Here is a 12,879-nt window from a genome sequence, read left to right on the forward strand (position 1 = left end):
TTTTCTTAGATGGCTAGTTTTCTTTGTTAGTCTTATGACAACCAGTGTCTACCTCACAGATCTTCAAAGCACACCATTTAGGTGGCAGATAGGCACTCTGTACACAAAAAGATTATATACAGTAACAATGATTCATATTTCCCTATTGAATCATAAGACATTTTATAGGATAAAATGTAAAGTCTCCTAATCTCAGGTTAAATATTCACTGTGATTTGGGATGTTTTAGTCATACAAATCCTATTAAGAGAAAAGAGATCATGCAGCTAAACCCCTGTGAACAGTTGCCTCTAGTGTCCTGTAATGATCTCAGTAATGGAGGAGTTATTTGATATTCATTGTGAAGTCATTGATCATAATGGATTCATTCATTATTAATGTGGATACAGCACAGTGTTGAACGACCTGTTGCAAAGTGAACAGGAAGGTTACTTTTGTAAAAGGAAATCTCGAGGTAGTTCGAGATCAATAGTTTCACCTACTGTGCCTGCAGTTCTACCAGAGAGGAAGTTAAAGGATATCAGTGGTTGACTCTCCAATAAGCTCAAAGAGAAAAAAAAATTGCAATTGCCAGAAGCAGGTATTGAAACTGTTTCAGGAACGTATAAATTCTCTGGGCTCAGAGATTACTGTCATCCTAAACAGACAGAGATTTTTACCCATCATTGTTTTGAAGATCAAATGCCAGCATCAGTTACAAAAAAGCCCCTCAGGTGGAGGTAGCTAGAACAGAAGATATAAAAAGGTCTCTGGGGGTTGCAACTGACCCTTGGATCAGTTCTGCAAATGTGGTTATCATTCACTGTATGCAAAATACCTTTCCTTTTAACCCAATGGGCCATTGCTAATTGAAAGATCTGTCTCTACATACTCTAGATGATTTTCCTTTATCCTGCTTACTAATTTGGCCTGCTTTTCAAGTATGTTCACTCCAATTAGCTTGATAAATATTCCTACCTTTCTACATCACCATCAATATGCATGAAGATATACAGAACCATGATACGTTCTGAACCATGATACTCTTAAACCTAAAGTACTTGGGGGTTGGACTCGATGATCTCTGGAGGTCCCTTCCAACCCCTACAATTCTGTGATTCTGTGATTCCGTGATACTTCCAAAAGAGTTGCAGGAGGCCAGAATTCAACGCCCTCTTTGTCTTTGCATCACTCTCCACATTTCCCTGTTGTTTGCTTTACAAAGGGGCAGAATTTGTTCAGGTGAGCAGTGAACAAGTCATGTTTTTCTCCCTCACGTTTTTCACTGATGTATTGAGAGCTATGTAAAGGCTATAAACAACAGTTTCCATGCTGTCAGCTAACTACCAAAAATGTCACTTTTGTTCAGAAAAAATATATCTTCTCTTCTGCTCTGTTCTTTCTTGTGTTCGCCATGAAATATTAATAAGTTAGGAAAAATTAGTCACATCAGATTTTCGAGATGAGAACTCTGTTTTTTTCAGCACTGGCTTCTAACCTTCATATTTCTTCCTGCATTGTTTAAGGATCACCACTGTTTTCATATGCATGCTGTTTATCCCAGTCATAAAGTCTGTCTTCATCTTTTGTAATTTGTGTAGTTCAAACAAGCGGGCAGATTATTACTGAGTTAAAACTATAATGCCAATCTTTATGTGCAGAAGTATATCTTCAGTAAGTTAAGTCTCCAAGAATTGCTGCCTGTTCAGAGCAAACATGCTCTGTAGTTGAGATGTTGTTAAGGGTTCTTCAGAGGAATATGCACAAGTGCCTTTATCATTAGTTCTTCCTTCTCTGTATACCTGTGATTTTTCAGCACTCAGATCTCATCTGTCTTGCGGTAAGCATTGTTTTTTCATTAGCTTTTACTTTTGTGTCCAAAGAGAATGAGTAATTAAACCAGTCTTCATATGGCAAAAAAAGAATATTCTTAGTTAATTTCAGGCAACCTTAGGTGTTTTTCTTTGCCTTTTTGACCATGCATACTTTTAAAGAAGAACTGTAAAGCACATCTATCAGGATTTTAAGGCTGCAGAACAGAAAAGCAAAATGGCTGAAGTAGAAAGGATTGCCAAAGGCAATGCATAGCTATGAAGATAATTTTCTTCATATTGTGATGAAAAGTGAATTGACAAAGCAGCTATCTCAACACAGGTATTCTGGGTCAGAGACAAAGTTTCAGCACTTCAGGAGTGTACAGCATCATTTTAAAGCCTAGGACAAATAGACAAAATCTGATGTTAAAATTATGCTCAGATTGAAATGCAGTGGAAATCAGTGCGAAATCATTGATTCACATGGAAATCAGCTGCATACAAATATAAACCAAACTAATGGTGTAAACATAAGTGTCTTGAAATAATAAATAACATGATAATAAGGTAACAAATTAGGAATTTTATTTAATTTTACTAAATATTAGTGTGTGGAATCACTATCAAAACAAAAATGTCTTTCAAGAAATACAATATATGTCTGTATTTAGCAAACTTGAATCTAGGATGATAATAACATAGTTCGCCAAGTGTAGGAGCTGAAACAATTCTCCAAAATCTGCTGTTTCAACATTCCTGGACAGAAAACTTGCTCATGCATCAATTCATAGACTTGTTCTCTTGCATGCCTGCACTTCTGCCATCTGTTACAGTGGCATTTTGCCCACTTAGGAAATATTGTTTCATTTTCTGCCATGTACAAATATCAACTCACTTTCTAGAGAAATTCTTAAAAATGCTATTCTTTTTCTTTTCCCCACGCATTCCTCTTTTCAAGCACTGTCACTATGTGCTTTATTTTGAAGCCTAAAGGGTATTTCATTACTTAGAAAAATCTTTTCATGGAATCATTTTTTCAGCCTCCTCTATATGACCAAGGATCTCTAGGGTTGGATTGTAGTACCCCTTCAACTAATGTATTCAGAGTTTAAATATAAGGCTTATCCTATCTTTTACCTGCCCACAAAAGGATCAGGTATAACCATGGCCATTGTATTCTCTGAAAGTCAGGAGATAGACTTTTGATGTTAACATGCCCATCAGTGTATCTGAAACAAATCAGTGTGTGAAGTTCTTCTTGTGGAAATTCCGAGATTCTTGTTCTTTGCAGTGATGATGGATATGTATGATATTTTTTTGAGCCCAAAGCATTGTTCTTAATCTACTAATTCTAAATTTTGTAATGCCAGTGAAAACTGAATGATCTATATGGTTCTGAAGTCAAAAATGTTCCTGCATTCTCCAAGTCAGTGGCTCCACATTTGGTAGTAAACTGCATCATTTCGTGTGAAATGATTTCTGAAGTTCTCCTATCAAATTAAAAAAGGCAACAACTAGTCTGATAATGCACATATAGTTTACATGAGATGTGATCACTTCATCACAGTGCTGAACATAAATTTGAATTTAAAAGCGGTCACTAATATTCCTTAAAAAACAACATATACAGGATTTATTACAGGATGTGTTCACTGCATGCTCTATGTACACAGTAAAATGGTGTTTGAGAGGAGGTGGAGCTTTGTTTGGTGTTTGGGTTCCATTGACCTGTGATTGAGGAGCTCGCAGTCAATCAAAGAGTGACTTTTCTCCTGAATGTGAGTCTTAGTGGAACCATTTGATGCCATAGGAGAAAATTTTTCTTAAAACTGGTGAAAATGTCCTTGAGATCACTCACAATTGTTGTTAATTAAAAGCAAAGATGCTGTAGAAACTACACAAGATGTAACTCCCTCTGTGTTGGTACAATTTTTTTATTTATACTGGGCACATTATACAAAAGAATCTGTGTGATTTGTACTAGAGGAAATACATGACTATGCTGGAATTTGCAGCTTCTTAGTTTTCACGTTCCTTTCCAGGAAATGTTACCAAGAATAGTGCCAAACAACAGGGACTGGAGACATTAAACATTTTAAAATGTTTAATGAGACTGACTTCAGAGCAAGAAGAGATTGGCACACATGTCAGACTAGTGAGAAGGTGTGTCTGTTTTTTAGAACAAGCTAGAGTAAAAGCTTATGGATATAAAGACTACAAACCAGAGAAGCTAAGAGAAGTGTACAATTTTATGTATATATATATATATATATAAATATATATATATATATAAAATTTTTTGAGAAATCTTACATCCAGTAACAATTTGCCCAAGTTTTATGCACTGAACACTGAAGGGGGGACAACTTTCTTTCACAGGAACTGGGTGGAAGGATGCACTGGGAAGGATATATATCTTTCTGTTATTCTGAATTTTTCACTATCCTCCCTAAATCAAGATTTTGTTTAGACTATCAAATATCTTTAAACAATTATATTTAAAGGTTTATATTGGCAGTGTCCTCACTAGAGTCAAGGGTTCTTAAATAGTACTTCAATAAAATCTGAATCCATTTGTTCTAAACTATTGTATGTGTAGAATCAGTGTTTTTAAATTACACAACCCTCTTGTGGTCAATCAAATGGAAGCTAACTTTTGAGGGTTTATCTATAAATTAGATGCCAAATCTTTTCAGCAAGGTGAGTAGGACCATAAGAATCAAACAAAAAACAAAAGGAGATTGATGGACTTTCTGTAGTGGTAATTTATTTTTCTTTTATTAGCAAGGAATATTTTCAAAGTACCACCATTCCAGGTTTCAAGGTCACCAAGTAACATAAAGGGTTTTAAATTTTAACCTTGATCAGCACAGATCTTATGGCATTGGGATTTCATGGGCTCAAGACTAGGTGTTGGGGAGTCTTAAAGAGTCCGTCAATGTTCAGATAGGTATCTGAACATTTTAGAGGTTACTGCCTCCACTCAGAATTCCTGTGCATATGTTTGCTTGCTTGTTTTTACTGGACAACATTAACAAAACAAAGACCTGCCTGGATGCCTACCTGTGTGACCTGGTGTAGGGAACCTGCTTTGGCAGGGGGGTTGGACTCGATGATCTCTGGAGGTCCCTTCCAACCCCTACAATTCCGTGATTCTGTGATTCTGTGAAAACATTATATTAACAGTACATTATATTATAAGAAACTTCATACGCAAACTTCTTCAAACCTTCTTTTTCTTCTTTTTTTGAAATTTTTATTCAAGCCTCTCTTCACATAATAACACGGGCATTAATCAGTTACTAAAATATAGATGAAGACTACAAGTGTTTTGACTACCATGTACTTCTTTATCACTGCAGTAATGGAATAGAACTAGATCTCACACTGAACACTATTGTATTGTAATTGCTAGAAAATTACTGAGCCCTTGTTATATTATAGAGTAGCTTTGGTTTACATTTTTACTGAAGGGTTTTCTTTGTCATTTTGTAAGGCAATACGTATGGAAAATTGACAGTATCTACACAACAGTAGTTTACATGTCTTGATATGCTTTATGACATGAGCGTGAGGGTTCCTTGGGGCTTGTCTAGAAGACAGGATTATACTTTCACCTGATATTTATTGATTTTATTTTTAGAACTACTGCACAATCTTTATTTCATTTTTCATTTTGTTTTCAATCTTATCTGAAAGGTAATATTTCAAGAAGCTAGATGTCAGTATACCCAGTGGCAATTAACTAGAAAAACAAGTTGTTCTGTTCAGGCTTTCACATACCTGAACTGGATGACCTGGAGAAAAGCTGGGTATAGATTGAATTATCTTCACATTTGTTTCAGTCAGAACTCTGAAATCACCATGTTTCTAGAAAAACAGTGTTGATGAAATTGAGTTAATATTCTTAAAAATCATAGTAAAGCCAATAATCTATAATTAATCTCAAATTAATAGCTTGCTGAGAATTTTCATAGCATATTTCAGATACTGAATGACTGCAAAAGTGCAAAGGTGTAATATATATATTAAAGACTTTAAAATTCATTCATAACTTCAATATTCTAATTATTTTTGTCTACTGAGAGTGTCACTGTAGGTTTTCTTTCCATGTATTCCCTATTTCCCTATGGGCATATAACATTTTTTGTTGGGGAGGAACTTTTGATATTTTATGTCATTGTGTATATCCATAAATAAAATGACACTGAAGTAAAGGAAAGAAGAATTTTGTAGAGAAATAATAATACTTGTTGAATAAAAAGACCCAAGCCAGACTGAAAGCATTGTAAGGACAGTGAATGGTGAAAGCCAGCACACAGCAAGAAAACATGCTATAGCTCTGCACAGCGTGGAAAATGACACTAAAGTGGTTTTCCAAACAGCGCATAACTCATGTCCTCGATCTGACTCTTGAAGCTATAGGTCAAGTCAGTAGTTGAAGTAATTTTAATAGTCACTATAAAGTGAAAATATAGGCACTGTCCTACAAAGATGTACAAAATATAAACTTGAAGCAATCTAGCTTCTAAATATTCTTCTGCTCTATGGCTATTTGTAATGCTTAGGGGTGCTACCAAGACATGACAGTGCAAGTGCTATAATAACATACAGCATGTTTTTTCCAAAACACCCACAGTGAGTTAGTCAAGGGGCTGCCCTGCCCAGAAAGATAATAACTTACATACATATGCACATATTCATTACAGAGATCAACTGAATTATAGCAGTGTCCAGCTGCATATAAAACCTGTTATTAAAACTTAGGAAAATTGAACACTACCGATGAGCATAGAGAATATTGTAGCATATTCTTTCCTCAATCTGGACACTTCAGATTTTCCCTACATAGGCTTCACACTGAATATCACATCAGGGAAATATACTCAGTGCTCTGAGTCTGCATTCACCTTCCTCAGAAATTTCAGAGTGAAGGAAACTGCATTTTTTGGAGCCAGTGTCCGCAATAAAAAATGACACTATCTTTATGGAGAGATGGTAAAATAAATAAAAATACAATCCCAAAACATAAAAATAAAATCCAAAATTGGATGTTTGCAAGTGTTTCTTTATTGTCCTCTTAATCTATTTTTGATATTATAGTAACCAGCAGAAATGCTAAAAAGAGCTGTGTGAACCTTTATAATGTTTGAGGCACTTCAGGCAAATGAGTAATAAGTACTGTTATTTGTATCATACACAAAGAGAGACATTTCTGAGAACACTCATTTTCCTGGAGTCATCTTAGCTACACTTCGTACTTTTAATGATCTGGCCAATATACATCAGTATTCATGATACTGCAATTAGAATAAAACTGTTCTATTTCCAGAGTCTTAAGTTCTTAATGTGTTTTATAAGTACTGTTTTCCAGATGTATTCCAAAACCTATAATCAAACTAAGAAATAGTCACACGCTATAGGTAAACATAAGGCTTAAGTAAATTTCTGTTTCTAATGTCACTGCTTAAGCTCTCCGGACCTGGACTCTATACAAACTCTGATGGTTGCCCATGAGGAGAGACAGATACAAATTTGCAAACATTTCCAAATCACAAATCCTACTTTAAGATTTTGTTGTAAATATAATTATATACTGCAGCCTTAGGGGAGACTGAGCTACCTGAATGATTAACTCCCCTAGTATTTTATTTATCAATTTTGGTCACTGAAATGTGGAAGAATAACTTATTTAGAGCATAAACTCAATTATATAAGTTTACTAAAACTTTTTATTTGAAGTTAATGCAAAGAAAGCTTTTTAACTTGGACATTGTTGACTGAAGATAATGAATTATATAACTTTATAAATGGTAAGCAAAGTGAGTATTTTAAATTGATACTTACTTAAAGAGGTTTTCAAAGCACAAAAGTGTCCTGGAATTTTTATGAAGGAGCAAATAAGAATTTGAAGAGTTGTGGAAAACTTTGGGAGTGCTAGAAGCACTGATAAGGCTACTTTTGCCTTTCAGGTCCACTGAAGGGCAAAATCCTAGAAAATATATAGGACTTTCATGTGCTAAATATTACTTCTTGTTCTTTACAGTCAATGGGTATCTCTGTCTTTTCCTGCTTACTGCCCCACATTTCTGCCATTTTGAGATTCTTTTTTCTGCTGTGACTTCAGGTCTATTTTTTTTTATTTTTATTTTTTTATTGCTTCCTGGTCTTTCATTGTGCAACCTGAACCTTTGCCTTTTCTGTTCTCATCCTCTGTTCAGAAATGACATTAGTTTGTATTTCCATCCTACCTTCAACTTCAGATCCCTCTCCATAAGGGACCTCTTCTTTACTATCTCCGTATTTAAAAATTTTCAGAAAGCCAACAGATTCAAACTTTCTAATTTAAAGAGATTACACAAGCTCCAAGTAAAGATATGTTAACGTGGGGAAAGTTAACCATGACACTGTCATTAAGATCTCCTCTAAGTATTAGAAGCTGTCCTGATCATCTTCACAGAAAGAGAGCTTTTAATTATTCCTGTTGTTATTCTCATCTCCCAACTCTGAAATGTCTGGTAGGATTTTGTAAATATTGTTATGTTTCAGAACCTGTAGAATCAGATACAAGATTATTTCTGGTCTGTAGCAGAGCTGTTGTCTCCAAACTGTAGAAAAGAAGACAGAGAAAGATGAGGATATCTGAGAGATTCTACTGCAGAAGCTACTGTCTGCAGTTTTCTGATTGGTTACTAACTTCAGGAGGTTCTACCAGTTCAAAGAGAGTAATTATTTGAAGGAGCAGTGTCATTCTGACATCTTTTCTTTGTTCCCTAGTTAATCTCAAAAGACCAGCCTTATGGAGAGGAAAATAATTACAAGATGAAAGATCTTCAGCTAGAAGATCTTGAAATGGTTTGCAAATATCTAAAAATGAACCTTTCTCACACAAATCCAAAGCAAACAAAAAAAATATAATATTACATATGCATGTAACTTCTACTATTTTAAGTATTGTTGGCAGATATCTAGGTGTGACCTTTCTGCAGATGCTATTGCATACTTTAAAAACTGAACGTTGTTTTATTGATGAGAACCTTAAGAACTATCTTTAAGCAAGAACAATAAGGCTGTAATATATACAGTTTTAAGAATCAGAATTCGCATCTATGATTTTTCTGTAGACCCTATGCATCCATTATTCTATGTAATCCTAATGGTATGAATTTGAGAGACCACAGATACACACGGGCCCTTACTGGAACTGAGCTTTTTCTTTCTCCTCCAAATCACTAGTGGACAAAGACCACACTTTTCAGTACAGTGTTATTTTAATGACGTAGCATATAAACCAAGTCATTGCTTGACTAGAATTGGATTTCCAGATAGTGTAGAAGATGCAGAAAATAAAAGAAGCTTTTTAAATATTAACTGCTTTGTGGTATACCATAAATAAGAATTTACAGTTATGAGTCAGAGAAATTAAACCACTGGATGGACTGGAAGCAGGAGCAGAAATTCAATAAAGCACAATGTCTTTCCTGCTGCCTGATAAATTAGAAATTAGCGTTTCCACAGATTAATGTAATCTTCCAAGTAAAATTACTTTAACTCCTGATAGATAATTTTCCATATATAACTTGTTAGATCTGGATTCTCTCCATCTATTAAATATGTTTCTCTTAGGCTAGTGCTAGCTATTTAAGTGCATAATCAATTAAAACCCTCTAAACTACTATCTGATGAAACAATACATTAAACTATGATACTGTAGCTCACATTTATTGTCAACAACTCTAAAATATGCTTAAACCTTTTGCTGTAGAAATTTATTTTATGTAGAGCAGTTTTCCAATATTTTTTCAGCTTGTAGATTTTCAAATGCTGATTCCTTGGCAGTTCATATGTCCTCATGGCAATAGATCCAAAGACTACAGGGGGCAAAAAAAGGGATTAGTTGCATTTAGACATCCATGTATTACTAAAGTTGTTTTGGTTTGTTTTCAGTCAATTTCTTTCAGAGGCCAGAGTGTTAGATGTACTGACCAAAGGCTGGGACATGCATCTTTTTTTCAGACTAGCAGATTTCCTTCCTTGTGCCTGAGGACTGAGGGAAAAGGAGCATTAGAAATGAACTTTTATTTACATGCACAGATTTGATTGGCACAGAAAATCTTGATCTGGGAATAGCATTTTTTGAAGCACATAATATTTGAATGACTTGTACAACAAGCTTTTTAGTGTTCTGAATCTCGGCTCTTCTCTTTTTCAAAGGAACACTGTTCATGTTTTTGGGTTACTGTTTTCTGAATTACTGTTCCATACGGCCTTAGGACATCTCCCAACAGTCCCATGTTTGAATAAGCCGAAATAAAGACATCTACTTGAGCTTTAAATAGAAATGACTGCTTTCCAAGCATTTTTGAGAAATATTCTGTAGTGAATATAGACTGCCTCACACAGTGTGTGCATGGGATTGGAGTTCTTATGAGCTTATGTTCTTAAATTTTCCTATCAGTGCCCTTAACTGTCTGATCATAGCCTCTGGGAACTTACAAACACATAATAAATAGCTTACACTATATCATTTACAAAGATACTTCTACCAATAGCCACTCTTATACTTGTGAATATTACTTTTTTGGCTTTAAAAACCTATCACTTTTTATTTATTTATAAGCTTAGATGATAGCTCCAAATTACACATGCGCAATTTCACTCTCTGTATTCATTCCCTATATTCATGTCAACATTTGTTCATTTGGGATCTAGTTGATCTCCAGATTTTTTTCTTCTAAGTAAGACATTTTAGACCAAATATTTTAATGTTCTTAAAACAAACAAACAACAACATACAAGCTATATATAGTTTTTGACTGAAATATATATACAAATATATATGGACAGCTACAGAGCTTGACTAATCCTGAATGGTAACACATTATGCTCTTTTTTGAAGAACTTTTACATTTTTATGTAAATATGCAAAAGTTTGTATACAGTCTTTCATGACACATGCAGTTATTGATGAATATTGCTGGGTTCAGCCAGCACTCATGAAATAACATAAGTGGCTAGGATACAGTTTGCAGCTATGCTGTTTCTTTTATGGGCGGGTCCACTTTCTTATGTTTCTGCAGCAAAGCATACTTTTCCATCTTGCAGAGATCTTGGGGGCACAGCATGAAACTACTTACTCATGGGGTGAAAGGTTCTTTAATGTACATCAGAAGCTCACATAGTGAGCATAATGCTGGTTTGCCCTTTGGTTCGTAAAAAGAAAGAAACTGTAAACGATGCATAACTTTTTAATGAGTCAATCCTAAGAACAACCTTTTAGTATTTAACAAGGATGGACAAATTTCACTTCAAATTGTTCATGCTTTTTAATTTATAGTATTTGTTTTCAGTATAGCAATTAAAGACATTTAGAAAGTACAAAATAAAATTATTTTATTTAGGTTGTATGCATAAACCACTATAATGCTGTGCAACAGAAAAGATTGAATAGCATTTCCCCTCACAAATTAGCGTTGTGCAAAGGATGTTAATTGTAGTGCTATTTCCAATGAGGCAGAACAAGAAGCAAGCCAGCCTGAAATGAGACCATAGGCCTCAGCAAAGTGATTTTTTCCTTTAGTGCAGTATGCAAAGTATTTTCTGAAGGCTTAGCATTCAGTTGTGTTAATATTCTATCTTAAGTACAACTAATTCCAAGGGAAATTAGTTTTAAGTCAGATGCCATGTTTAAGAAGGATATGTTTTGCGTTTATAAGAACAAATAAAATAAAATATAGTCTTCCAGATTTTTTTTAATAAAGAAAAGAAATACTGTAAATCTAAATTTTGAAAAAAATGTATTCAGATATCTATATTCTTTTTCAGTAGTAATTACTAAAAATGTGATATTTTTAAGAAGCTCAAATGTAATCACTTACTAGGAGTGTCCATTAACTTAACTGATACATCCATGTATGTCATGTGAAGGCTGTGGTACTAGAATATGTAGATGAGATTTTCTATTAAAGAAAAAAAAAATTTTTTAAGTTGAAAAAAGGTAGGAAATTTAGTGAACAAAATACTTCATAAATCTGCTGTACCAAGTATTTTGAAAGAATACTATTACATGTAATATCTTAAAAGTTGCAATGATGACAAAAATAGTGTTTTTGAATGACTCATATACATTTAGTACAACATGCTTATGATGTTCAAAAGTCTGCAAGTAATATTTTGTTTTTTTTCATCTGGCTTAACATTGGGTTCATCTGAGATATGGTTAGAGAAGACCGACAACTTGAAACCAAATATCTTGAGAGTATGTCTTGGACTTGAGAGTATGACTTAATGAGTGACTACTGCAGAGAAGATGAGGTGGTGATAGTGTCATTAGTAATATCCTTTGGAAGTAAAGCCACTGTATTCATCGCTGTTTTACAAATTTTTTCCTTATAATTTCATCAGCAGCAGATATTCAAATGACTCAAGTCCAGAGTTTCTATTGCATCAGTGTGCTGGGAAACATTAATTGAGATATAGTGCTTTTATAGGCCGGATGAGTTTTGCAGCTTATGTGTCAGTCGTTGTAAAAGAAACAGGAATATATCTGCATCAATACATTAAGAGGACTCCTTGGTGCATCATGAATTCCACACATGGGGGAGAACAATAAATTGTGAATAGACTTACATTATGTTTCTGAAGTATGCATATACATTCCATTGTACTGAATGGCTAGACTGGAACTAAGTCTCTGACAGATTATTTAAGTTGTATCCTCTTTGAAATAAAATAAATTATTCTGATTGATGATAAATTATCAGCTCCCATTTATGGAGAGACGATAGATTACCAATAATTTAAAAACTTAATTTGTTCAAGTGATATACATCTATAATGTACTTAAAAAAACAAATGTTAACTCATTGGAATAAAATAACATCAAATGTATTGACAAATTTCAAAATTTTATGACCACTTTAAGTAGGAATCTGTTAATATGATTTTTAAATAATTATCCCAAGTGCTTTTTAATTAATTATCTTAAGTGGTGCTAGCAATCCAAGGAAGATTTATGATGCGTGTAGGAGATGGCATCTGTTTCTTTCTGTGAAGGGTATGGTGGCTATGTTTCATTAAGGGTGAG

Source organism: Tetrao urogallus (genome assembly GCF_951394365.1).
Source record: "Tetrao urogallus genome assembly, chromosome: 1".
NCBI lineage: Eukaryota > Metazoa > Chordata > Aves > Galliformes > Phasianidae > Tetrao > Tetrao urogallus.